This window comes from Microcebus murinus, chromosome 7, assembly GCF_040939455.1.
Source record: "Microcebus murinus isolate Inina chromosome 7, M.murinus_Inina_mat1.0, whole genome shotgun sequence".
NCBI lineage: Eukaryota > Metazoa > Chordata > Mammalia > Primates > Cheirogaleidae > Microcebus > Microcebus murinus.
In genome coordinates, this window is record NC_134110.1 from 6,772,703 (window position 1) to 6,799,080 (window position 26,378).

The following is a 26,378-nucleotide window of genomic DNA, read 5'->3' on the forward strand; positions in this document are numbered from 1 at the left end:
TTGGGCCTTGATCATTTGGAAGAAGATTGCTTTCTACTTGCTACATCGTGCATTTTGGCTTGGATTTGTTTGGTGAATCTGAGGACAAAAGAGTCCACACAGTACTGTTTGGAAGGAAAGGCATTCTGTGGTGTGCTTTCCTGGCTGGAGGCTCTGAGAATAGGAGCGGAGGTGCCGCCTGTACCACTGTGGGTGGAGTGGGGTGTCACGTGTCCTGGTAGGATAATCTGGATTTGAATTCCAACCCCAGCTCTGGCACTTACAAGCTGTGGATCCTTATGTAAGTCATCTAACTTCTCTTCTGCAACATAGCATCTTGCAGAATGCCCATAAGGTAGAGCTTGCAGACCAGCACCTCAGGGCCACGTGCAGCACACAGGGGCTTGTTGTTCGGTCCCTGCAGAGCATAGCATTCTTTAAAATATTGATTGCTCACAAATGAAGCTTGGGAAAGTTCACATACAAACTCTGCATTTCCAGTTTCACCTAGAGGCACGTGAGGCAGACACTCTTTAAATGGAACATGCTTCCTCTTTTTTGCCAGAGTCTCTGGCACTTCCTGTTGTCTTGCACCCGACTCCTCCCGATCATTTATGTTGCTCACCTGGCTTTTGTGGCCATTTCAGGGTTTCTCTAAAAAAGAGAAAAGATGTGTTCTCTCTCTCTCTCTTTCTAAGGAATAAAGAAAATACATTCAAAGTGTTCCACATTAGTAATAGCTCCATAAAGTGAATGTTAGTTAATGTTATCATCATCATCATCAAAATTATCTTCATGTTTTTAACCAAGTGGAGAATTAAAGTCCTTGAATAATCCACTGGAGTAGAGGTATCTCCCAGACCTTTTTAGCTATAATCCTCAAAAATATGTGGACAGTGACCACTCACTTCCCCCTTGCCTGACCTCTTCTCTCTGGACCAGAAGGCCCCATGAGGCAGACGGAAAACAAACCAACATGTCTGTCCTTCCTTAGCTGAGAGATGACACCCTCTTCTTCAGTTTTATTTTCTTTCTTCTCCAGGCCCTAGATGGGGGCTGGTCTGGGAAGTCCGGGACATCTGAGCTGCTGCTAATGGAAGGGGGTCCTTCCAGCAGGACAGTGAAGGGAGGTGATGTTCACGGAGGTGGAGCTTATTTGTTCCATTTCCTGGTAGTGGCCAAGATACTATTTCAGTAATTGATATGACGTTATGAATAATGGATCATGGATCACAGGGATCATAGCATCTGTTCAGGGTGAAGAATGGCTGAAGGCGGAGGAGCCCTGGTTACTGCTCTCAAGACCCTTGAGTGGCGGGAGACTGAGATTGGGAAAAGGGAAATTTGATAGAATGTAAAATGTGGAGCGTTTAAAGGTTACCTAGTCCCGTGGATACCAACTATGTGTCCTCGGACATCTGCACTGGAATTTACCTGGGAGCTTTTAGGAACCGCTGGTTTAGACCCAGCCCTGGTTCATGGTCTCAGCATGGGACCTGTAAGCTTCCCCCAAGGCTTGAACACGCAGGCAAGTTTGGCAATTACTGATTGCGTCTGGACTTGTTGCCTTACAGATGAGGAGACTGAAGCCCTGAGTGATTAAGACACTTGCCTCCGGAGATACAATGACTTTGGTGACACGGGTGGCATTGGTTGGATTAGAACCAGGTGCCTCACCTTCCTTCTTCACTTAAAATGATCTCCTAACATCTAACACATGGAAGCTTTCCCTGAACCACCTCTCTTCCTCTCTCGGGCTCTGGGAGAGTATTCCCTGTTAGGCTCGGGATTCTGCCCCTTTCCTTCTCTTGGATAGGCCCAGTCCAAATTAATTTTAGCTTCTTTCTTTCAAGGAACACTTCCCGTCTGAATAGGAACCTCTTTCTAGTGTATGAATATATTTGGGTTCCCTTGGATCTCTGTGCCTCTTAGAGAGATGTGGCCAAGTCATCCTTGTAGATAATTTCTTGGCAAAAAAATCTTCCTAGTTGCCCGTGAATCTACTGTAATAAAGGAGCATTTGCCTGTTAACAAAGGACTCCTGGAAATGCAGCATCACAAGGGCAAAAGGAACTTGTCATATTCACCCACCCATTTTACAGGTGAGGTCACTGGGGCATAGACAGATGAAGAGAATTGCCCAAGAAACACAGCTGGTTTGTGCGTGGAAGAGAGGGAGAATTAGAACTCAGGTCTTCAGATTCCTTTGCCCAATCCTTGTCTGGATTCAAATGAGCATTCTCTAATGGCAGAGTTTTGCATATCTGAAAACAGACTGCAGGCAGGAGATAAAATAAGCTTCCCAAGTACAAGCCTTCTCTTGTTTCTCAACACGTCCAAGGTAGAAAATCTCAGGATCGAAGAAGATACAAGAGGTCCTTCTGGGCCTGAGTTGCCTGAGATGGTCATCCCATTCCGGGTTGTTCTTCTAGTGACCAAAAGTCCACTCTTCCCGGAGAGTCCCCTTGCAGGCAGTGCTATTTGTGAGAAAGGCTGTCCTATCTTGGCCTGGGAATCAGCCTCTTGGGGACGCACTCTCTGGTCCTAATCATTCTTCCTGAAGCCACTCAGCAAACAATGTGGTGTGGCCAGCAGGACACAGGCTTTGACACTGGGCACCCCTGAACTTTATGAATATAACTCAAGCCATCACCACATCATACCTAGAACACATCCGGGCACGTGGCAGGCCCTGAGCGCTGGGAGCCTACAGAAGGGCTTCTCGATGTGTCCCTTGTTTCCTGCTGAAGCCACCTGTGCCGTGTGCCTGGGGAGGGCTGCTGGCCCCAGACAGAGCTGCTTCTCTGCTGAGGCTGCCACCAGCCGCCAGCGGTCCCTCTTCATGTGGCCTGCGGTTGTGCGTGACGATCTCTATCAATCTTTTTGTCCCCAGGCCCCTGGGAGGGCACAGCCTTGCACCAGGTGCTCCAGGAGAAAGGCGGCCCCGATTGCTAATCTGAAAAGCACTTTGCCTGGAAAGACACCTGAGACATGTGAGATATTAATAGCTGCAGAAGATTCATCCCTGTGTAATTTAAATCCCTTTCCTGAGTTCCACTCTTATGCAGGGGGTGGCAGAGAAGGAGAGAAAAGCCTAGAATAATTATAAGAGGTTGTGGGAAAAAATCTTTTTGGGATGACTGAAATATTCTAGTTTAATCATCCACCCTAGTGCTTGCCGGATTTGGTAATGAACATTTTTACTTTCTTCCTTAAAGTCAGAGGCTATTTTGACAGCTACAGATGCTGCAAATTACATGTGTTCTGAGGATCACTGGTCTTGCGAGAAGCTCTTGCAAAAAGGTTTCCTGTAAGTCAGTCTGGGGAGTCATAGACACCGCCTGCCTCCCAGGGAGCCCAGCGCACATCTGCATGTTAAGGAAGGAAAGGTCCTTCCTACAGAAACCTGTTTCCTTTCTGGTCAATCTGGGATTTACCATATTTATTTGAAGACAGACCCCGTCAAATTTATCGTGCCATCTCTGATAGGTTGCTAATACTGTTCAAGGGTAGAAGTCTTAGTTGAAGGGAAACAGGATGTCATGGGCATCGCAGTGCAGAGTGCTCAGCTGCGGTGGGGGACGCTGGGGAGAGACGCTCTCCTGGCGTCTGTCTCTGGCGCTCTGTCAAGTCACGGGACAGACAGATGTCAGGTGTTCCAGGATCTGGAGACCATTGAAGAAATCCCTTCAGAGTTGGAGTATTAGCGACAGCCCAAGGTTTGGGGCGACCTGTTCTATTCATGGGGTCTAAAGGTTTTACGGATAAAGGGGGTCATCACGCAGATGGCAGTTATCACACTGACTTTGCCCTGCAGAGGGTGAGATCGGGTGGCTTTGTGAAGGAACCCAGGAAGACTAGTATGACTTTAGGGCAGACAGACTTTAGGCTTTAGGGACAGGCCTTTGCCAGCCTCATCCCTGAGAGCTGTTTGCGGCAACTGAGAAGGAAGACAGCCCCCGCAAGACTTGTGTTTTGGCGCAGGCATCCTCGGTGGTGACATCATTACTCTAGGGGACTCTCTGGGGCCTTTAGAAGTCTTGAATGTCCTAGAGATGAAGCTCATGCCATGGCGGCCTGTACTTAGGCTTTTCTAGAAGCACCAGGGTGTGTCCAGAAGGTGTCGGTCAGGAAAGAGGAGTGTGAGTGCCTCGTGGGGATGGTTCCCAGGGAGCAGAGAGACCCAGGTCGCTAGAGGCAAAGTGATGCAGGTGAAAAATCTTCGGAGTTACACACATGCAGGCTGAAATCCCAGTTCTGCTACCATGTCTTTGCACAGACTCCTTAAGCTCTCTGAGCCTCATTATAAGAAGAGGGTAATAAATGCCACTTTGCTAGGTATTGGGAGGATTAAATGACTTCACGTGTGGAACTCGCCAATGCTGCTGGTGCAGAGCGAGAGGAGCTGAATGACGGTGAGACCGTCGTGCACTTGAGCCAGCCCTTCCTAGTCCTGCGGCTTTGATCCCCTTCACATTCATCCCTGCGTTTCAAGGTTGCGTCTCAAAGAGCTTTGAACTTTTGGCCTCTCACACCCGCTAAATTCTTTTAAGTGTTTCTTCTCTTCCCTCAGCCTTCCCTAGCTTTTCCATCTCTCTCTCGCCCCGTGGAAGGCAGTAGTGTATACATTCTTCTCGGTGCAGATGTGCCTTGAGTTTGCACGAGGGTAGGACACGTGTTCTTTTTCCAATAGCTGTTCTGATAATGCTTGGCAGCATGCTGGTATTTTTGGCCGAAGTAGCACATGTTGAGTCCATATCCTCAAGGAATACTTTTTAATCTGTCCTGAGTCTCTTTGCTAGGCTGCATGGTTTGATTTTCCATTGATGAAAAGCACTCTCCTTTTCTTGCCTACATAAGAGTTTGTCTGCCCATTCTTTTTTTTTTTTTTCCCCAGCCACCACTCTCCTGTTGCCCAAAGCACGTGCAAAAAGTCTCTCGGGATCTTCCTGTATTTTATGCCTCTTGTTTTAGTATTGTGTTACCTGGAATTGCCGAGGATCGTCTGAAAGTCAAAGGTTCCCTGGTGCCATCCCTCTTGGAGAGTAAGGGTGCCAGGGGTGCACTGAGGATGGAGGGGTCAGGTGAATAGGGACGGATGTGGTGTAAGGCTTTGGACAGGTGGAGGAGGACACAGGTGCAGAGAGACAGGACCGGTGAGGGACAGCCTGGAGTCACGTCAGAGATACAGCAAACGGAAGCACCCCAAGAAAGCCCGATGGGCGAGGAGCGATGCTCATTGTCCTTTCTCTCTTATCTTATGGGTGTGTGGCCTCGAGGCAAGAGATTCTGCTTCCGACTGGGAGAGGAGTTTCAACCGGACTCTTGGGCCAATTTCCCATCCATGGTGCTGCATCTCCTCAATTACCATGGAGACTTCCATCTTAAAAATAGCCATTGAGTGGAATCTCAGTGCAAAAAAAAAAAAAATCCAAATATATCATAGCAGTTGGCTCCCCACTCCTTTGTGCCTATTTACTCCCTTGAGGATTTTCATCGGGTTTGACTTTTCCTTATGGAGAAAGTGTTTATTCCTCCATATGGCATATTGGCTTAGCAATGAGTGATTCCCTGGTGGAAACTTTGTTCCACAGTCCTCTGGCTTCTCGGAGGAGTGGGACGTTTTAGTAGTTAGGTGGTGACTGCTAGAGGCATGCCCCTAGGCCCTGGTCTCAGCTCTGCCTCCGTGTTACTGTGTGACACCTGGCAAGTTGCTTAACCTCTCTCTGCGTCATAGTTTCTCACCAGTAAAATTAGGTCAATGTGATGCCTACTGCAGGGGATTATGAGGATTAAGGGAAATAAAACCTGGCAGGTGCTCAAAACTCTGCTTAGTATATAGTTAGCTCTCAGAACATGCCAGTTAGGATCTTTTTTCCTAAGATGCTCTGAAATACAATGGCATGCAGTTTACCTTTGGGAGCTTGGCCCTGTGTCAAGGCATATTAGCATTTTCGTCAACAGGTATGCAAGTTCACAGTGTTGCTTCAAGGCTCAGAGGTGGCTGCTTCCACACCTCCCAGTTTATCTCTGTCTTGTTGTCAATTAGATCCAGAACATTCTGTGCATGTGCTATACCTGTCTGTTTCAAAAGAGAAGTGAGTGACTAGCATTTGACTGCCTGAGTTAAGAATTAGTCAAATAATTCAGTGAATTTTATCTCCCTAGCCTCTTCTTAACCCCAAGAACTCTTTTTGTTCTGTGATTAGTAGGTGGAACCAAGATCATGTGCTGGCCTGCTGTCATTGACAGATTTAAAGTCCTCTCTCTGGCCTCGGAGGGTTTTGTGAAATGCCACTTGAGTGTTTGGGGCTCATCGAATGTCTGATTTGGGCTTATCTGCCAAACTCCTCAGGCTTCTTTCCGCTTCTCCTGGCTTGGGGAGTCTGCTTGTTGTTTATGTTTGTTAATATACCCTCGTTGTTGTGATAGGCTGAGATTCACCTTGCTTGTTAGCCTTGCTTGTTTTTTATTTTCTGTTGGTGTTTAAGAATCGGGTATTTTGATTCATAAGAATTTTCTTTCCTTTGAGTTTCTAGCAAGTTATTTTTTACATAGCTTCTCAGGTTTTCTGTTGAGTCTCAGTTTTTCAAAACTGTTTATTTTCGTTTCAAGGTGAGATCAACAGTGAAATTGTATACCTATTTGTTTATTACTTTGCTTTGCCATTCTAGGGTCAAAAATATATAGCGAGGATTAAGGCAGAGATAGCAAAGATTCCCTGAATGTCAGCTCCTAGTTTGGTGTTAGATGGGGTTATGATTGTGGTAGGGCTCCCCTGTCTTCCTTGTAATTTCTGGCAACCTCGATCTTCAGGGATGAGGGTTCAGCCCATAAATACTACTACAGATTCACCATTCCCTTGAGGGCAGGGTCAGTTTGCTGGTGGAAATGTCTCGAATAAGGTCTTCAATTATCCATCCTTGGCTGAACTTATGTCTATCCTTTGAGATTTTATAGTGATACAGTTCTCCTGTGTAAGCCTGAGTGCTTTATAGCTTGAGGAGAGGAGAAAACTCAAAATGGCCCAACTCGTAGATTTTCACTTTGAAAAGAACACTAAGTACCTGTCATAGGGATAAAAACTCTCAGCATTACACCTGGCCAACATTATCAACCTTCTCCATGACTACGTCCAATGCTAAGGAGTTCACAACTTCTCATGGACCATTGTTATATCAATGTATAAATACCTGTATCTTTTTACTTTATTTTTAATCAAATATTATTTTCATTCAACAACTGGTACATGTGTATATCGATTGGAAGACTTAATACTGTTAAGATGCCAATATTCTCTAAATGGATCTACAGACTTAACACAGTCTCTATCAAAATCCAGGCTGCCTTTTATTTTGCAGAGATTGACATGTTGACCCTAAAACGTATATGGAAATTCAAGGGACTCTAAATACTATAATAGTCTTGAAAAAGAAGAACAAATTCAGAGGTCCCAACTCTTCAGTTTAAGGCTTATTAGAAAGCTACAATAATCGAGACAATGAGGTATTGGCATAAGGATAGTTATATAGATCAATGGAGTAGAATTGAGAGTCCAGAAATAAATTAGTACCTTTATGGTGAATTGATTTTCAACAAGGTTGCCAAGACAATTCAATAAAGATAGAACAGTCTTTATAACAAATGGTGCTAGGAAAACAAGATATTCACATGCAAAAGTTAGATGCCCTGTCTCACCCCATATACAAAAATTAACTCAAAATGGATCCCAGACTAGATGTAAGAATTAAAACTATAAAATTCCTAGAAGAAAATTAGATGCAAATCACTGTAGACTTGGATCAGGCAATGATTTCTTAGATATGACACCAAAAACACAAGCAACAAAATAAATACATACGTTAGACTTTATCAAAATGGAAAACTTTTTGCTTCAAAGAACACCATCAAGAAAGTGAAAAGACAGCCTACAGAATGGGACAAAATATCTGCAAATCATATATCTGATAAGGGAGTAGTATCCAGCATATAAAAAGAACACTTACAACTCAATAATAAGACAATCCAATAGAAGAATGAGCAAATGGTTTGAATAGACATTTCCCAAAAAATGATATATGATTGGCCAAAATACATATGTGAATAGAAGCTCAACATAATCATTCACTATTGAGATGAAAATTCACAGTGAGATATCACTTCACACTCACAAGGATGGTTATAATAAAAAAGTTAGACAATAGCAAGTATTGGAGAGGATATGAAGAAATTGAAACCTTAATATATTGCTGGTGGGAATGTAAAATGGTGTCGCTGCTTTGTAAAACAGTTTGGCATTTTTTTCAAAAAGTTAAATAGTGTTGCCATGTGACCTACCAACTCCAATTCTAGGTATATATTCAAGAGAATTAAAAACATGTATATGCAAAAACTTGTAGATGAATGTTTATAGTAATATTGCTGATAATAGCTAAAAAGTAGAAACAATGCAAATATCTATCAACAGAAAAGTGGATTGAAAAATTGTGGTATATCCATACAGTGGAATATTACTGAACCATGAAAAGGAAGGAAGTGTTGATACACACTACAATATGAATAAACTTTGAAAACATTATGCTAAGTCAAGGAAGCCAGATATAAAAAACATACATTTAATGATTCCATTTATATGATTTGTCTGAAATAGGCAAATCTTCAAGGCCAGAAAGAAGATTAGTAATTCTGACCAGAGGTTGAAGGGTGAGCAGGGTGACAAATCACTGCTAATGGGTATGGATTGTTTGTGTGTATGTGTGTGTGTGTGTGTGTGTGTAATGAAAACAATCTGGAATCTCGTAGGGGTTATAGTTATACAACTTTGTGAACATGCTAATATTAAAAGCCACTGAAGTATACAGTTTAAAAGGGTAGATTCCATGGTATGTAAATTATATCGCAATTTTTAAAAATTCTAGAAGAGACAAACCCTGCATGGACACAGCCCAAGTTAGAGAGATGCTTGCTCCTGAGCTTGCACAAGTCCCTTCTTCCTGGACTGTGGGAATTCTCAGAGGAGGGGTTGGGGCCAGCTGGGTAGTGTTGAGGGTCTGAGTCCTCAAGGCAATGGCTATTTACTAACGGATGTGGACGTATGTCAACATTTTCACAGTGAATGGGAACCCACTGGCACACACCCACTGACTGTTAGCCCTTCCCTGTGGCTGAATCCTGTGACTTCCGCTCAGAGCTCCTGGATTAACCCACTGGGAGCAAAAGAAAGCATATAAACCCCCCACATGACTTAAATCATAGCACCAAAAAGTCTGAGCTCTGTATTCTTAGAATCCTCACGTCTGTGGGTCAGGAGCTGATTAAGTCAGCCTTGCAATCAATATTTTTGGGGAGGATCTCACAGAGGATGGTGGAAATGTGTCTGGTTCCATAGAATCATATTCTAATGTGATCTCAAAGTCTCTCTCCCCCCTTCCCAATGCCATCTTCCTCATCTGAGTTCAGAATTCCAGGAGCCTATCCGAGGTCTCCGAGATGTAGTCTTGGAGGTGAGCCCCCCCACGTCAGCAGTGTTCTCAGTTCCTCCTCTTGCCCCAGTCCACACCAGCTCATGTGGCGGGGCCTGCCATTTCCCTTCCAGGGAAATACCTACCTGGCTTAGTGCACAGCAAATGGTATTTTCATGGGAGAAGAAAAGACATCTACTTGTTATTTATTCAATGATTTCCCATCTTGTTGCAAACAGTGTTTGAGGTGCTTTGCAAAAATACACACAGGCAGTGCAACGGGATGAGAAACAGGACAAATGGAGGGATGGCACTAACTGCATAAGGGGGGAATCAGGGTAAGAAAATAAAATTAGTGGCAAGATTAGACTGCTAAGTGCCTGGGCTAGAGGGCACCTGCAGACATGGCTCTGGGCATGCTAGTGGCCGGGGCACAGAGCTGGCAAGATAGGTTACGGGCCACTGTTCAGAGGCAGAGTATCTTTTCCAAATGTTGTGGCTGAACAGAAATTTCTCCAGCAGCACCTCACACGGGGTGGAGTGTGCGGATGCAGCAGTACACAGTACACCCTCCGGCTTCCTGACGACAGCACAGGTGGGGCACCCCTCAGGGGCGTTTGTTAAGGTATCAGTGGCTTCGTGAGCAATCCCACTTTATGAGGTGGGTGGGTCGGGGTAGAGGACAGAAGCTTTCAGAAGCTCCCCCAGGAGCTTTGTCATAGCCTGGGAAGACCCAGGCACTGCCGGGAAATGGGGATCCCCTCGGGGGACCCCACGGTTGAGGGTTGATGGAGTTACCTTCCCCCACTGCAGTGCACGACATGGGGGACTTACTGGTCAGCTCTTGCAGCCAGCAGTGTCCCCCAGCCCCCAGCAAGGCTTTTCTTCCCAGGCTTATGGGAACTTGATCAGTAAATCATTGAGGTGAGGCACTAAATCAGTGGAGTCCAGAACAAATCTCACTTGACATTTGTATCTCGACCCTTCTGGGGGCCTTTAATTAGCACGATCGCAGAGCCGGCCACCGCGCCCGTGGAAGCTGCATCACTCTCGGTTGGCGTAACGGCCATTGACGTTTCTCCAGTTGCTGTTTCTGGTCATCTAGGAAAGATTCTCATTAAAAGTAATTAAACCCCTTAATAAGTTATAATATGGGGGGGGGTTGGCAATGAGTTTACCTGATTACAAAGTACACGAGAATATGAATCGATGACAGTTACAAAGGCCTCACTTCTTCGCGTCCAGCGTGAGCGGTTTGCCACCGTGACTCCCAGAGCCAGGGCACACGCAGCCGCCGCGTGGCATCTGGAGCTGGCATGGCCACTGCCCACAGCACATGTTGCCAAGACGTCTTTGGCCACATGGCCCACAGCTGTGGTGCGCGCAGCCATGGCAGGCAGCTGTGACATCTTTAGCGCGTGTTAATGGTGCATGGGCTTTGAGGAACATCAGAATATGTTACGGCTGAGGATAGAATGATAGTTAGCATTAAGGGTCCTGGTTCTCCCAGTCCCTGAAGTACAAATTGTAATGAAAATCTCCTACTGGTGTAGAACACACTGTGTCTGTGGTTCTCAACCAGGGTGATTGTCACCTCGGGGGCGGGGGGTGTATGACAAGGTCCAGAGACATTTTGCATGGTCACGATGGGGTGGAGGGTGCTACTCACATCTGGTGGGTAGAGGCCAGAGGTACTGCCAAATATCCTCCAATGCACAGGGCAGCCCCCCAAACCAATAATGATCCAGTCCAAAACGTCCCTAGTGCTGAGGCTGAGAAACCCTGCATTAACTTTCAGAGATGGCTCCTACGTTACCTTGTTTAAAGCTCATGATGTTTTTGTGAGGGAGAAGGTATAAAAGTTTTATCTTTATTTTACAGATTGCAAAACTAAAGCTTAGAGAGAGGCAGTGACTCTTCCTTGTCCCACAGGGCCAGGCCATCAATTGATCATCTGGTTCTCATTCTCCTGCTACTTTGCCCACATTTGGGGAGGGGGCGTGAGCTTTGGGGTCCCTGGAAGTATCCAACAGGAGCACACATTTTATCTAAATGCCATGGCACATCTCTGTAGAAACCACGACCCCATGTTTCTTATGCAAGAAATGTAGCCCTAGGAATCAAAGTTCACAGAGCCATCAAAAATATTGCATAATGGTAAGACTTGATCATACTTGATACTTGGTCCTGGGGGTTTTTGGAATTAGAGCACATGTCTGCCAAAAAGACTTCACATAAAAGAGTATGTGCCCCTCAGATATCCGTGTGTCTGTTTATGCATGTATTTGTGGGTGTTTATCTTGCAGGCTCTGCCAATTTAGTGGAATAACAAACCTGAGAAGGGTCACCCGAGGTGGTAGGAATGCAGTGGCATTTACTCCATCATTGCCTGCAAATTTTGAAGGATTTATAGAATTAGGAGATTCTACAACAGAGGGTGCATAGCAAATGTCTCATTGCTGTTTCACTGCCTTGTCTCTCTTCTTACAGCATGCATGGCTGTGTTGTCGCACTGCCTACTGCTCACATTTGGAATAAGAATGTAATTCATGGCAGTCGTGGCTGGGCCCTGCACTGCGTACTTCACATACACATCTGTGACCCCCGTGGCCTCCAAGGGAAGCATAACTGTCCCTACTGCACAGGCGGAAAGACTGAGCCCAGGGCATGTTACTCATGCATGATCCACACGTGCTCATGCATGATCCACACGTGGTTGGCAGCAGAACCGGAAGTGCAGCTTAGGATTTGCTCATTGCCCCTAACTCATCTACCATGCTGATCACAGCAGGTACATCTTACTCTTTGCTCCTCAGTCAAGAAAGAGACTCTCATTCTTATTGATGGAAGAGGAAGCAGGGCCACCAGGCATTGAGTGAGTTGTCCTCTCTCCTGCCTCCTAAGGCAGCGAGTGCATTTGGGGGGGAGTGGGTAACAGATGCAGAGAAATCCTAAAAGAATTCATCCACACACATAAAAGTTTCTAAACTGAATTGACCTAACATTATTTCAGTTCTTCTACTGATGCTTATCAAATCTTGATTGGTGCTACTCTGAGCAGAGTAGACCACAGTGCTCAGAGCCGGGAGCCCCTCTGTGTGCTGCCACGCTTGGCTGGAAGAGCAGACCTGGGGAAATAGTCAAGGGCTCAAGGATCCTAATTCCCAGTCCAAGTGCAGCCACATGTCATCAGGGGCTGCAGGCATGCTCTCCTGGGTCTGTGCTGAGTATGTCACTGGCTCCTTTTTGAGGACGCCAGTGTTGCTCATGGTCCTACCATAGGCCACACTGGCCAGCCTGGGAGTGGCCCAGACCCTATGTCCTCTTCCACTCCCTACATTTAATCCGATGCCAGGTTTCTGATGTGTGTGAGCTCCACCTCTGCATGCCTCTGGCATCCATCCCCATGGCCCTCCTTCTGTGATCCTACCCTTGATTTACCACGTGTTCACTCTGGTACGGCCACACTTGGACCCAGGAGTCCACAGACCACAGCCCGTGGGCCCCATCCAGTCTGCTGCCTGTTTTTGTAGAATTCTCAGGCTAAGAACGGTTTTTACATTTTTAAATGGTTGGAAAAATGCTAAAGAAGAATCTTTTGTTAACACATGAAGGTGATATGATATTCAAATTTTGGTGTCCATAAATAAAGTTTACTGGGACACAGCCATGCTCATTCATTACGTATTGTCTACGGCTGCTTCTACGCCGCAGTTTTGGAGTTGAGTAGTTGCGACAGTGACCATACGGCCTGTAGAGCCCAAAATATTTATTCTCTGGCTGTCGACAGAAAAAGCTTGCCGGCCCCTGCACTATCCAATCCAGCCACTGATCTCCTGCTTCTCGCCTTCCACCCCCTTTTATCTGCTTTCAGGTCATCCCTCCTTTCAAATCCTTCGAGCCTCCATTACCCAAACCCTGGAATTTCCTTACGGGTCTGCCCCAAGTTAATCATCTCCATCGTTAGTGGGGACTCCCTGCATGTCCCCATTTGAGTCTTGTACCTCCCCACTATGACCATCACTCATGGGGTGCTTTCTGCCAGTACTAGCTTTCCTTCCCATCACCCTAGAGGAAATCTCTCCTTTAAGCCTCATGGCAACAGCAGCCTTCCCTGACACTCTTCCTGTCCTGCTTTTATGACATGAGGTCCTTTCTGGCTGCTCCAGCCTAGATCGTGGGGTCCCGAGCATGGGTGGGGTCCCTGAGTGCTAAGGCACAGGGTGCAGGATGGGTGTGTCTGCTTCAACATGTGCTCCCTGGGACACTCTGCTTTCCCAGGTGTGTAAATTCCTGTGAATTTGCAGGACTTTTGTACTCTTAAACCTTTGTAACGTTATTTTGAAAGTGAGCAACAGAATCCAACACTTGGAAATTGATTTTTAACATTAAGGTGAAAGGCCATTATCACTAGTCGAAACTACATCATTTAATCCAAATCTCTTATCTGCGCATATCCACTCATGTCTATATCTTTTGATCCATTATCTATCTGTCTTCATTTCTCCATCTGTGCATCTGTCAGTCCTCATCTCTGTGTCCATTGATTTGTACAGCGCCTGCTTCTACATTCTCTCTGCAACTGCAGCTATAGCACTGTCCCTTGCTTGGTAATGTCCCATTTTCATGAGTGTATCACGGGTAGTCCCCGAACACTGTGTTTGCTCCTAATGATCCCTGCTGAACTGGTTCCCATTTCTCCTGTGCTCCTACTTTATGTTTCAGCCAAATTATAGTATATACTTTGCTTTTCGGGGGGGAAAATACCTGTTTCAGTTTGCTAGGACTGCCGTTAAAAAGTATTAATACCACAAACGGGATGGCTTAGTACAATAGAAATTTATTGTCTCAGTTCTGGAGGCCAGAAGATCAAGGTGTTAGTAGGGCCATGGGAAGGCACTAGGGAAGGGTCTGTTCCAGGCCTCTCTTCTAGCTCCTGATATTTTCCTGACAATCTTGGACATTCTTTGGCTTGCAAACATATACCCAGGTCTTTGCCTTCATGTTCTCAGGGTGTTTTTGTTTTCTTTTGTTTTTGTTTTTCAGTGTGTGTGTGTGTGTGTGTGTGTGTGTGTGTGTGTATCTGTGGATCCAAATTTCCCCTTTTTATAAGGACATAGTCATCTTGAATTAGGGTCCACCCTAATGACCTCACCCTAACTTACTTATCTGAAAAGACTCTGTTTCCTAATAAGGTCACAAGCGAGGCACTAGGGGTATGGTTTGGGGGGCACAATCCAACCCATAATAGCCCCCCATGTGCTGTGCTTTGTCCATGTTGCTCCCACCATGTGGCTCTCCTCTGCCCATGCACTTCTGCCTGGGGACCACCTTTCCCACCCACGTGTGATCATGTGACCACTCCACTACCAACCACCCCACCTGTGGGCGGCTACCCTACTCATGCTGCTCACTAGCGTATATCCTATGTTGTAATTATTTGATTTAGGACCCCAGTTGATTTGGGGCTTTTCTTTCTTTTTACCCCTTGGCTCCTGGAAAGCTGATATTCAAGCATTTGCAAGCCTATTGTTAGGGAAGCCTAGAAAGGCATAATCTTCACATTCTTGGTGTTAGATCTTCAGATTCCTCTAGGCAGTAATTGTTTCTTAGTCGCTTGGTATACATTCTCCCATTCTCTAGCTCTGAACATAGTGGCCGTGAGCATAGGAGGTCCTCAACATGGGTCAGTAATTTGGAGACATGGAGTACAGTGACAGCTGGAACGTGAGTCTCCATTTGCTCGTATCTGCCACAGCGCCTGGCCCTGCGCAGTCTGTACCTGCCACTCTTTGTCTGGGTCTTTGGAGGAGAGGGTGACACGTGCACCTCTCAGACTGAGTGTTTCTGCGGGTCTGTGATATGAGTATGCTTTCTTCAAACTAAAAAGGACCCAAAGAAAAGTGGAGAACTGGTGCTCTATGCAGATGTCTGGTGGGACCCTTTTCTTCTGTCTTCATCATCCCCGTTATCATCATCACTAATCATGGGAATTCAGAGCCAGAAAAGGAACTCACAGGTTTATGGTATTGGATTTTTAGGGTTATAAATTTAGAATGTGCCAGCAACCTGATCCTATTAGCCATACCTTGCTCTAAGATAATCTGCTTAAAATTGACACCACCCAGGGATTTGGACTTTATTGATTACATTTCCTGCCAGGCTCTGGCCTTTGTTCTTTGCTCATTGCATCTTAAACAGTGTGGCCATGATCCCGAGGACAGTCGGCCACTCTGGGGCGGCAGTTGGGACTTGAAGACTTTGGCTCTAGAAGCTCTGTGGTCAAGTCGGGGTAGGAGACGTTGGTGTTAGATAATTTTTTTTTTTTCCTTTTTTACCTCACAGAGTTATTTTGAGACAAACATAATCATTTTTTAAAGTCCTTAGAAGTAGAAACGCTATGTAAATGTCAAGATATTATAGGAGAGCCTCAAAATAATGTCGCATATTGTTACACAAATCACACACACACTAGTCAGATTACATGGTTCTAAAAAACAAGCCTTCGGTTCCCTAAAATCCCAGTCTATCACTTGGGGAATAGACAGAGCTGCTGGATTTGCTTCCTGCCCTGGGCGTCAACATACAGAGGGGTTAGGAGCATGGGAGTGGGAATGAGAAAGCTGAGATCCAAGGCCTGGCTCTGCGTCTAATTAACAGAGCAACTTGGCATGAATTACTGAGAGTCTCTGCCCCTTAATTTCCTCATCCACAAACTAGGGACCATGACAGCTCTCCCCTTGTAGGGATGCTGAGAAGGTCAGACAGGGAAATCCATGCACGGCACTTCACTCATTACCTAGGCAAGTGAAAATGCTTAGAAATATTGGTTAGCAGGACTTTTTTTTTTTTTAATGGCCTTATTGAGAAATGAAAAACAAATACATGAAATTTTTTGTTGTAGTGTATGTATTTAAAATAGTTCCAGATTCCAGGAAAAGAAATAGCACATAGAAATTGGCAATTATCTGCATACAAAAAAGTTGGATTTGAGCTTGTGATTGAAGGATTGAGTGGCAACGGGATGAGAAAAAAATAACCTAGAAAACACACATTCAGGACAGTGGAGTACCATGGGCATAGAGACAGGAGGCGAAAAGTGTAAGGTGTGGCTAGCTTAGAGTTTATCTGAACCCGAGAGTGTGAATAGGGAAGAGCGGATGGTCGGCTGGAATGATCAGTGTGAAACAAAGTGTGTCAAGACTGGGATGACAGCCTGAGCCATTGGGGCATCATGTGGTGGCACTTTCAAGTCACTGGTGGCTTCTCAGGGGGATGGTGGATCGGCAAGTGGATGTTCTAGCGATATCATTGGGCAGTGACACATCAGATGGATTAACTTAACGACTGGAATCAGGGGGTCAAGCTAAGAAGCCCCTAAACAGGGGCTCTAAAATAGAGGTGGGTGGCGAGGAAGTGTAAGCCAGCGCTTATTCCTCATCTAACGTGTGCCATGTGGCAGGCACTGACCTGAGAGATTTTTTTAAATTTTCAAAAAATTACAACAGCACCTGTGAGATAGATAATGATATCCTCATTTTACAGAAGGGGAAATTGAGGCTCAGTGAAATTAAGTAATTTGCTTAAGGTTTTAAGATCATACACAACTGGCAGGTGGTAGAACAGGGATTTCAAAGCCAGATAAGTCTGTCTCCAGATCATTCTGCCTTGCTTTGCTAAAGTGGGGATATAGACGGATATAGACAACAGGATGTATACATGAGATATTGCAAAACAAACTACTGAAATCTGGTGTTTTATTGCTATGGGGAATTAGAAAGCCACTGGCAAGAAACGAGGATGACTCCAAGAGTTTGTGCCTGGATAATAATACGCATGAGAGTGAGTTTAAAGAACTGGCCTGTCAGAAAGGAACATTGTTTGGGAAGGGATTGTAGAAATGTTGGGCTTGTGGTTGTGATGCACAAACATGGAAACACCCAGAAGCCAGTTGGCATTGTGAAAAGGAAATCTGGAAGAGAGTTTGTGGCTAGAGGTAGAGGGTTCAAAGCCACCCCACTGGAGGTGGGCATTAATGATGGAAGGTATGGGGAGATGCAGCGAGTGGAGCAGGTGGCGAGAGCAGCACTTCCCGCACAGTAACATGCATAGGGGCCAGGTGAGGATTCTGCTAAAATGCAGATCCTGATTCAGTGGGTCTGGGGCAGAGCCTGGGATTCTGCGTCTCTCACAAGCTCCCCGTGATGTCGCTGCAGTGGGTCTGAGAACTGAACTTTGAGTAGTCAGGGCTGAAAGGCCCAATCCTTGAAAAACAGCCATAAGACTGGCAAAAGAGTGAAACCAACAGAAAGAAGGGGAGCAGAGAGGCAGGAAGATGGCAAGGGTGGCACAGCACTGTAAGTGTCATGGGCCGTGTGGACTGATCAAGATGCCATGTTCTGTGAAATGATCAAAGGGAAGAGAAGTGGAAAGAATCTGGTCATGGAGCAGCCACTGGTGACCTTCAAGAGGTTACTTTGTTGTGAAGGGATTAGAACTCGAATCGTGGGAAAGTAAGCATGTGACACAATGGCGATTAGGGCTGCGGTGAAATCATATAAAATATTGGTACCCAAAGGAACTAAGAAATGGGACAAAAAAAAAAAGAGTGATATGGCAGAGTGGAGGACATTGCTTCATCATTTACTAAGTCAGAGGCTGGGTTTGTGGGCATACATGAGTTTGGTATGTGCGCACATACCAAAAGATAGAGGGGACCCTATATTGATTTCTGTACAAAGGGGAATGGAACAGAGAGATGGAAGATGCTGGAAAGACAAGAAATAATTGAAGAAACTTAGAGATGGGATTGAAAGTTCCTTGAAAAGGGTAGCTTTGGAAGCAAAGAAAATACATTTTTTCTCTGATATAGAAAGAAAGAAAAATGACTGGGTTCTGTTCAAAATGGTACAGTAAGTTCATGCTTTAGTTCAACCCCCCTGCCCCAAATATATAACAATGACAGAAATTATAAGAAGACATAGCTGAACCCCCAAATAAGATAAATAACCTTGTGGACTAGAAATAGTACAGAAATAAAGGGTTATGAGAAGAATGAACTTCATTCTCATGCTGGGCTCCAAGCCTAGAATCAAAAAGTAAGGTCAGGGATTTAGCTCTGAAGGTATCTGAAGAGCTATATGTGTTCCAAATTGTCTGAGGAACATAGCTAGACTCACTGCTCGATATCATGGGGTGGGGACAGCCTTCCACATTGAAAACAATGAGTCTGGGAAAGTAGTGTAGCTAGCCCTTATCTTGGAGTACAGCTTATAGGAATCTGTGAGTCTAAGGAAGTGGGGAGGAAGGGATAATGATGCAGCCTTTGAGACCATGATCTGAACCAACCCACTCAACTAGCTAAAGACTAATGTGCAATTACCCTGTAGGGGGCTCCCAGCCATCATTGTAGGATTTTGTTTGGAACTGAAGTTCCAAGAGGCTGGATGGAAGTAGTGACAACAACAGCAACAATAAGAGATTAGACGATATGAGTGAGCAGAAAAAGAAAACCAGAAAAAAATCTTTACACTCAAAATGAATTACAAAAAAGTACGAAATATGTGAAAAAAATTGGAGGTGCTAGCCAATGCAATAAGATAAGAAAAGAAATAAAAGAATTAGAGAAACAGAGATGACTATCCTTATTGTGAAGGATATGATCAACCTACATAGAACATCAAAGGGTATTTATAAAATAATTATCAGAACTAATTAGGAAGTACAGCAAAATTATTAATACAAGATTAATAAATAAAAATAGTGTATTTCCTAAACACCATTAGGAAATTTAACTGAAAACAATCACATTTACAATAGTAAAAATGAAATAAAACAAAAATTATATAAAGTTAGAAAGTATAAATCTAATGAAGGGTATGTTGGAACCTATGGAAAACTACAAAACATATAGGGTATAAAAGAAAAATTAAGTAAATGGAGCAGATACCTTGTTCGTGAGTGGGAAGAACCAATATAATAAAAATGTGGATTCACCCCAGTTCTATAAATTGAATACAATTCCCATAAAAATCCCAGCTTATTCTACAATTTGTATGGAAGAATGAAAGACTGAGAATAGTCAAGATATTTTTTAAAAAGAAGATAAGGATTGAACAGACTTGCCTGAGTATGCAAAAAGACCTATAAAGTTATGGTAATTAAGACAGAGGAGACAATTAGGCCAAGGTATAATAATGTGTTTTAGCACCTAGAAAGACAGGTAGATAGGTAGGTAGTAGACAGACAAGTAGATGTGGGGGTATGTGCCTATTTTTTGTGCATGTCATTGCAAATAGTGTGAAAGGGAGAACCACACTAGGAAAAATAAAATGAAGTTGTTACTTCATACCAGTCACAAAATAAATTATAAATTCTGGATGAAATTTAAAAGTAGAACTTTTTGCTTTAAATATACTTTTTATTTTAAAATACTTTTAGATGTATAGGAAAGTTGCAACAGAGAATTCCCTCATATCCCTTATCCACTTATATCACCATGAGATATTTGTCACAACTAAGAAGCCAACATAGGTACATTACTATGAGCTAAACTCAATACTATATTTTAATCTCATCAGTTTCCCCCCAAATGCTCACTCTCTGTTCCAGGATTCCATCTAGGATCCCACATTATATTTAGTTATCTCTCCTTAACCTCCTATGACTTATGACACTTCCTCAGACTCTCCTTGTCCTTGAATACTCTGACAGTTTTGAGGAGCACCGCTCAGGTTGTATGTAGAATGTCTCTCAGTTTAGGTGTGTCTGTTGGGAAGACCACAGAGGTGAAGGGTCCTTCTTATGACATCATATGAAGAATGCATGCTTATCACATGGCTGACTACCAGTGAGGTTAACTCTGATTCCCGGGCTGAGATAGTATTTGCCAGGTTCTCCACTGCAAAGTTACATTTTCCCACTTTCTGTGCACTTTGGAAGTAAGCCAATAACAGCACACACTCAAGGGGTGGGGAGGATTAAGCTCCACCTGCTTGAGTGAGGAGTCTCTACATAAATTATTTGGAATTTTTCTGTAAGGGAGATTTATTAAATGTAGTACTTTTAAAAGAAAGGAGATATCATTTGACTTTGAGGAGGAAAATGTTTCTTAAGATACCGATTATAAATAACATAAAGGGAAAGATTAATGCATTTGAATACGTTAATTTAAAAACAAATCTTTGCAAGTACCATATACAAAGTTACAAGACAAATGAGAGACTGGGAGAACACAATTCCAATGCAAAAGACGAATGAGAGAGTGAGTGAACATAATTCCAATGCATGTATCCAACAAAGAATTTGCATATAGAACAAATAACAAATTCCCACAAATACAAAAGAAAAGAGCAACAACTATCCATATCCAGAATGAGGAAAGGGTATGAATAGTCAGTTCACAGAACAGGAAACCCCAGTTGAGATGATGTGCAACCTCAGTGGTAACCAGGGGAATACATCTTAACAGTACAAGGAAATAACATCTACCACCCATCAGTTTGGAAAGAAAAATATTTGATAATATCCAACATGGAAATATACAGGGTAAGAAGTTCATCGATTTAATGATTATAGAAATACAAGTTGATAGCATCACTTTGGTGAAACATCTAGCAATAAAGTGAAATTAAAGATTTATATACGCTCAATTATAGGGATATCCTATAAAGATGTGCTTATCAAATATTTTTGTGCATAGGAATCAGCTAAGGAGTTTGTTAAAATGCAGATGTTGGTTCAGTGGGATCTGAGAGACATTTCTACCAAACTCCCAGCTGCTGCTCCACCTGCCTGCACAGTGAGAAACAAGCCTTTAGAGTAGAGGTCAGCAAACTATAGCCCCAGGGCCACGGGCCAAATCTTTCTCTTGCCTCTTTAAGTACATGAAGCTTTATTGAAACATGCTCATTTGTTTACATGTTGTTTATGGCAGCTTTCAGACTACGATGGCAGGATTTAGTAGTAGCAACAGAGACTGTATGGTTTGCAAAGCCTAAAATAGTTTTTGCCTGACCTTTTATTGCCATAGTTTGCCAACTACTGTTCTAGAGAAACTCTCCCACATGTACATAAAGAGAACTGTGTAATATTTGTTGCAACTTTTTTGGAATAATGAAAAAAAAGTACAAACAAGTGTCAATTGGTAGAACAGGTAGATAATTTGTAGTATGGTCACACAATGGACTCCATTAGTTTAAATTAATGAACAAGAACTACATGCATCAAAATAGATAAATCTAGAAAACATCCCTTTTTTGAAGTTTAAACTTGTGCAAGACAATACCATAATTCGGTTATGGATAGATGCATATGTAGCAAAATTATGACAAAATGCCTAAAAAGGATAATCAACGATTCCAGGGCGGTGGTTACCTCCAGGGAGGGGGAGGAAGATAAACACAGTCTTGCACAAGCTCACACAGGTTCTCAGCCATTGCTATGATGGATTATTTCTTCAAAAACTTGAAAAGGAGATATCAAAATATTATAAATTGTTAATGCTGGGTGGTAGGCGCAGAGTTTTGATATTCTCTACACTTTTCTGATATTTCATATGTTTCAAATATTTGAAAAGAGTCAAGACTCAAGAAAGGAAAAAAAATATATAAAGACAGATATTTTGAAGTGCGAGGAAGGGAATGAGGATGGATTATTAATACCTGAGGTTCTCTCCCCTCTTGATTAAGCAAGAAAAGAAGATGCTAAGTTATTACTCATTGTCCCTTATAGAGTGAATTTTGAGGAGGGTAAAGATGTTTTGCCATATGACTAATATTACTCTATGGCTTATGGAATATTTTGATTCTAAGAGGTCACTTCACCCGTCTCATGGAGTGAAAGGAATTTCACTTTCTCTGGTGCTAACGTTTCACTTCTGCAAGCCAAGATCAGCTCACGGTTGGGATAGTCTCAGCCACGCCGAGGGTGAGGTCCTGCGGCACACGCCTCCCCGTTTGCAGGGAGAGTCTTAAAATACCATCAGGGCTGAGCTGTGAAAGCCTCAAGATTCCTCCAGGGACGAGAGCCCTTTGGTTTTCTGGGAGAATCTGTGCTCTGTGCCCCTTTATCTCACCCAGGCATGGACGCTCCCCCTCCGTGGCATCTGGTGGGCGTGATTCCGTGCGCTAAATCATGGTTGGGTACATTCAGCCTCAGCGCCCTCCCTCCGAGCATCTGCGCACAGCTGGAACCAGGCTTGGCCGCGCTGGCAAGTGGGCTAGGGCCATCTCGTCACTCATTTTCCCAGCAGCGTCAGGGGATTCTGCAGGAAGAGGCACCCTCTACCGAGGTTGGGGATCTCAGTTCAACATTCTTTGCTATGAAGTAGACAATAGGGACATTTCAATATTCCATAAAACCCTTTGTGACATGTTTGTTATTCTAGGGACATAGGAAGACGTTAGGTCCAATCATGCCCCATGAAATATACAACGATATTAAAAAGTCCTGGTGGCATTCAACAACATTTTGTCACATGGGTCACACACATCAGGCAGTGTGTGGGAGGCACAGCCAGCTGACGATATGAGGGCCACCTTCCTTCCGGGCAGTAGCATATGAGCACGGCGCCCCTTAACCACATAGTTCAGTCTCTGTGCTTCTTTCCCTTTCTGAGATAGGTTTGTCCCTCTGCTGTCGGCTTCCAGCCACTTCTTTATAACTGTTAATCATGGCCAGAGGGAACATCAGTTTGGTATGACAGGGGCGGTCAGCAAGGCTTGCTGAGATGGCCTTCCCTGGTATTTAACACACAGCCCCTAACCTAGTACAATAAACCCGATGTTTATTGTAAAGTTTAAAACTCAAATGTGAAGACAAACCATGCAGGTACTGTAGGTAAGTGAAGGGGTGGAGGGTGATAGGGAGTGGCGGGGGATACCGCAACCTGGAGAACACACACCTTGTCTAAATTGAGTGGCCACCACCCTGCTGTCGCCGATTATCACTCTTCGGAAACGTTGGCTCAGCATTGCCGGAACTCTTGGATTCTTAAGGGAAGTGAGAAATGGGGATATTGTCAATGTGAAATCTCCCAAGTTTTAAATGTTGGCAACTAAATAAAAAAATTTTTTAAATATCATTTATGCTAAAGAAAAAAAAAACACATCCGAGGGCCATATATGGCCTATGGGTTACGTTTGCAACCTCAGAATAATAAAACGAAAGATCTGAGAGTTCTAAGCAACCTAATTTGTGGTCAGCAAGCCTAGGCATTTGGGGCTCACCCACCTGGGCCGGTGCCACCAGCCTTTTATTGGATCCGATGGCAGGAGAAGAAAGAACTTAGATTCTAAAAAGCGTAGCCGCACCCAAAGAGAAGGCACAGAACAAAGCAGTCATAACCGTATCCCAGGAGCCATGAGGATTCCTTGGTGACCGCTTTCCCATGGCCTTGGCGGGGCCACCACTCAGGCAGGAAAAGAAGCAAGAGGTGTGTGTCTTTGAGGGAGCTTTTCATTGCCATGGTGTAGTCTTCCCTCCACCCTTGCTCACACGGTGGCCTGGAGGGGGCGCTGGGAGGAGAGTCCGTCTGGTGCCATGCATGGCTCTCCAGAGGGTTTCTCAGATGCTTTACAGCCTTGGCACGGTGGGATTATGTTCTGAGTAATTGCTCTTCTCTGTAGACACATGACTGTGTCTTGTTCATGAGGTCATTTTTCATCCTTCCTAGGCTAAACTCCCAGAAATAACATCAAAATGAAGGAGTCCATGTCCAGAGTTTGAGATTCCTTACCTGGGAGGTCCCAAAGCATGCAAAGTGTTACTGTGAGGGTGGCGGGTGTCACAGGCCAGCGGGTGCAGAAAATGAATGAAGGTGCCTGGGAAAGAGTTAGACCAGGGGTGGCCAGAGGAGGGAGTGGCAGGGCGGGTGCCACCTACCTCCTTGGCTAGGGAGGCTGTTAGTGAGGAGAGGAGACTCTGCCCTGGGCCCAGGGCTTGCTAAGGGGCCCTGCTTCCTCTGGAGAACGTCCTTGCCACTACTGCCTTAGCCTCCCTGTCACTCCTTCCTGGATATTGGTTTCCAACAGATGGGAGCCATGTTGCAAGGTAGTTAACTACAAATACTTTGGGGTTACGAAGAGCTGGATTCAGATTCAGACTCTGCCACAAAGTGAACTTGGGCTTGATTTTCCATATTGTTGAGGCTTAATTTTCCCACATGTAAAATGGGAAGTTGATGCTATCAACTTTTTAAGGAGGTTGGGGGGTGATGAACTAACTGCAGGCAATGCTTGGCACTGTCATGACCTTACACAGGTCTGTGGATCCCAGGGTGACCGTGTCTGATGGCAGCATTGTTATAGCTGGCCACTGCTTGGGGTTCCCTTCGTTATCCCATGCCGGCCTGCAGCACGGCTCAGAAACGTTTCGCCTCTTCTTACCCGTGGGGAAAGGTGGGCAGGTTGCAGCGAGAATGGCACCCTGACCGGAGCCCTCCAGCCGGCATTGTCCCCGGCCTCTGGCTCCTGTTAGGTGACCGCCCCAGGACCTCCCAGCAGGACTACTGTGCGTCTCAGCCCCGCTGCGGTGTGAGGTGTGAAGTGCCTTCTCCCGGCCAGTGCTATGCAGGGGCTAAGCCTTGCGGTGACTTCGCAACTTCAAGATGACGGACAGACAGAATTCAAGAGGGAACGTTGAAAAGAATCCAGTAGGGCTCTGTTTGGCATCGGGCCTGTTATCAAGGCCTTTCGGAGTTAGGTAATAACAAGATCGTGTTGCATAGCAAAAGGAAGCCGCAGAGGCAGAAGTAGAGGCCTTTGGGGATCCAGAGTCAGATGAGAAGAGTGCAGGCAGAAGAGGCAGGGATTTCTTTTCAACGGCCGGTGCTGGGTTGCTGGTGGCTCTGGAATCCTGAGGCCAGAGTGCAGGGCTGAAATCCCCGTGAGCTAGGGATGATTGAGGTGTCAAAGATTATCAGAGAGATGGGTTTGAAAGGCTGGGCCTCCTTTTGTGTTGCACAGCCACAGGAACTGGCTTTCTCTTGCTGTGGTGAATAGAGAGGACTCACTTTTGAAGATGTAACCTGCTTTTGGCTCAATGAGATTGGCTCCCAAACCTTCTCATCCAATCCTGTGGGTGCTCAGCGCCTCTTCTCCCCTAACCTCTTCCTTTGCAATGCTCCTCCCTTCCCCAGAATGATCCTGCCTCTGGCTTGCTTCTCAGGAAACGTGTGCTTTTCTTAGACAATCCCTGCAGACCGGGCTCTGTTCTGAATTACAGAGGCCTACAGGTACCTCCGTGCTGGATGATTTGGGGAAAGTCACTGGCAGATGGAGGGAAAGCTTAGATGTGGAGGTCCATGGGCCCCTAGTGGGCAAGACCCTATTTGGACGTGTATTTTCCCCTCTTTGGCCTTATCTCCACCCGTCTGCTCCTTTCCCAGTGTCCACTGAGGTCCTGGCCTCCCCTGCCCCCATCTCCCCCGCCCCCGTAAATGCCTTTTCCTTTCTGCTCTGGGTCGTTCAGAGACAGAGGGGGAGGCATGGAGGATTTTGGAGCGGTGCCGCTTATGCTATCAGGCTTCAGCTTTTAGAATCTTGGAAAGGCTCCACCTAGGAAAGAGTTCCAGAGAAAACAAACTTCAGATCCCAGCTCATATGGGAAAAGGCTCATGTTCACGAAGGCAGCTTCGGGGACCTTGGCAGAGACTTAGGCGGGCTTGGCCCTGGCCTTTAATGGATCCGACATGGAGCCTTCCAGGGCCCACAGATGCTGCGTGGCCTCCAGAGGAGATTTCACTCTCTGAAGCTATAATGATATCTCTTTCCTAGGAAGTGTAGTCCTCGGGTCTCCAGTGAACCAACAGCTTTTGTTGTTCCAGTGGTTTATGCCCTAACAAAGGCGAAGGTTTTCAGGAGCCAAACACCACCGGCCCCCATCTCCTCTTCCTCCCCCTTATCACGTTACTTCCCTCTTAGAAATTAGCCGAACTTC

The 26,378-nt window shown here is 44.9% G+C and overlaps 1 protein-coding gene across 5 annotated transcripts in view; it reads left to right on the forward strand.

The window, feature by feature from the left end:
* NTRK3 (neurotrophic receptor tyrosine kinase 3) overlaps positions 1–26,378 on the forward strand; it is a 347,621-nt gene that overhangs the window by 220,608 nt on the left and 100,635 nt on the right. The window lies entirely within an intron of this gene.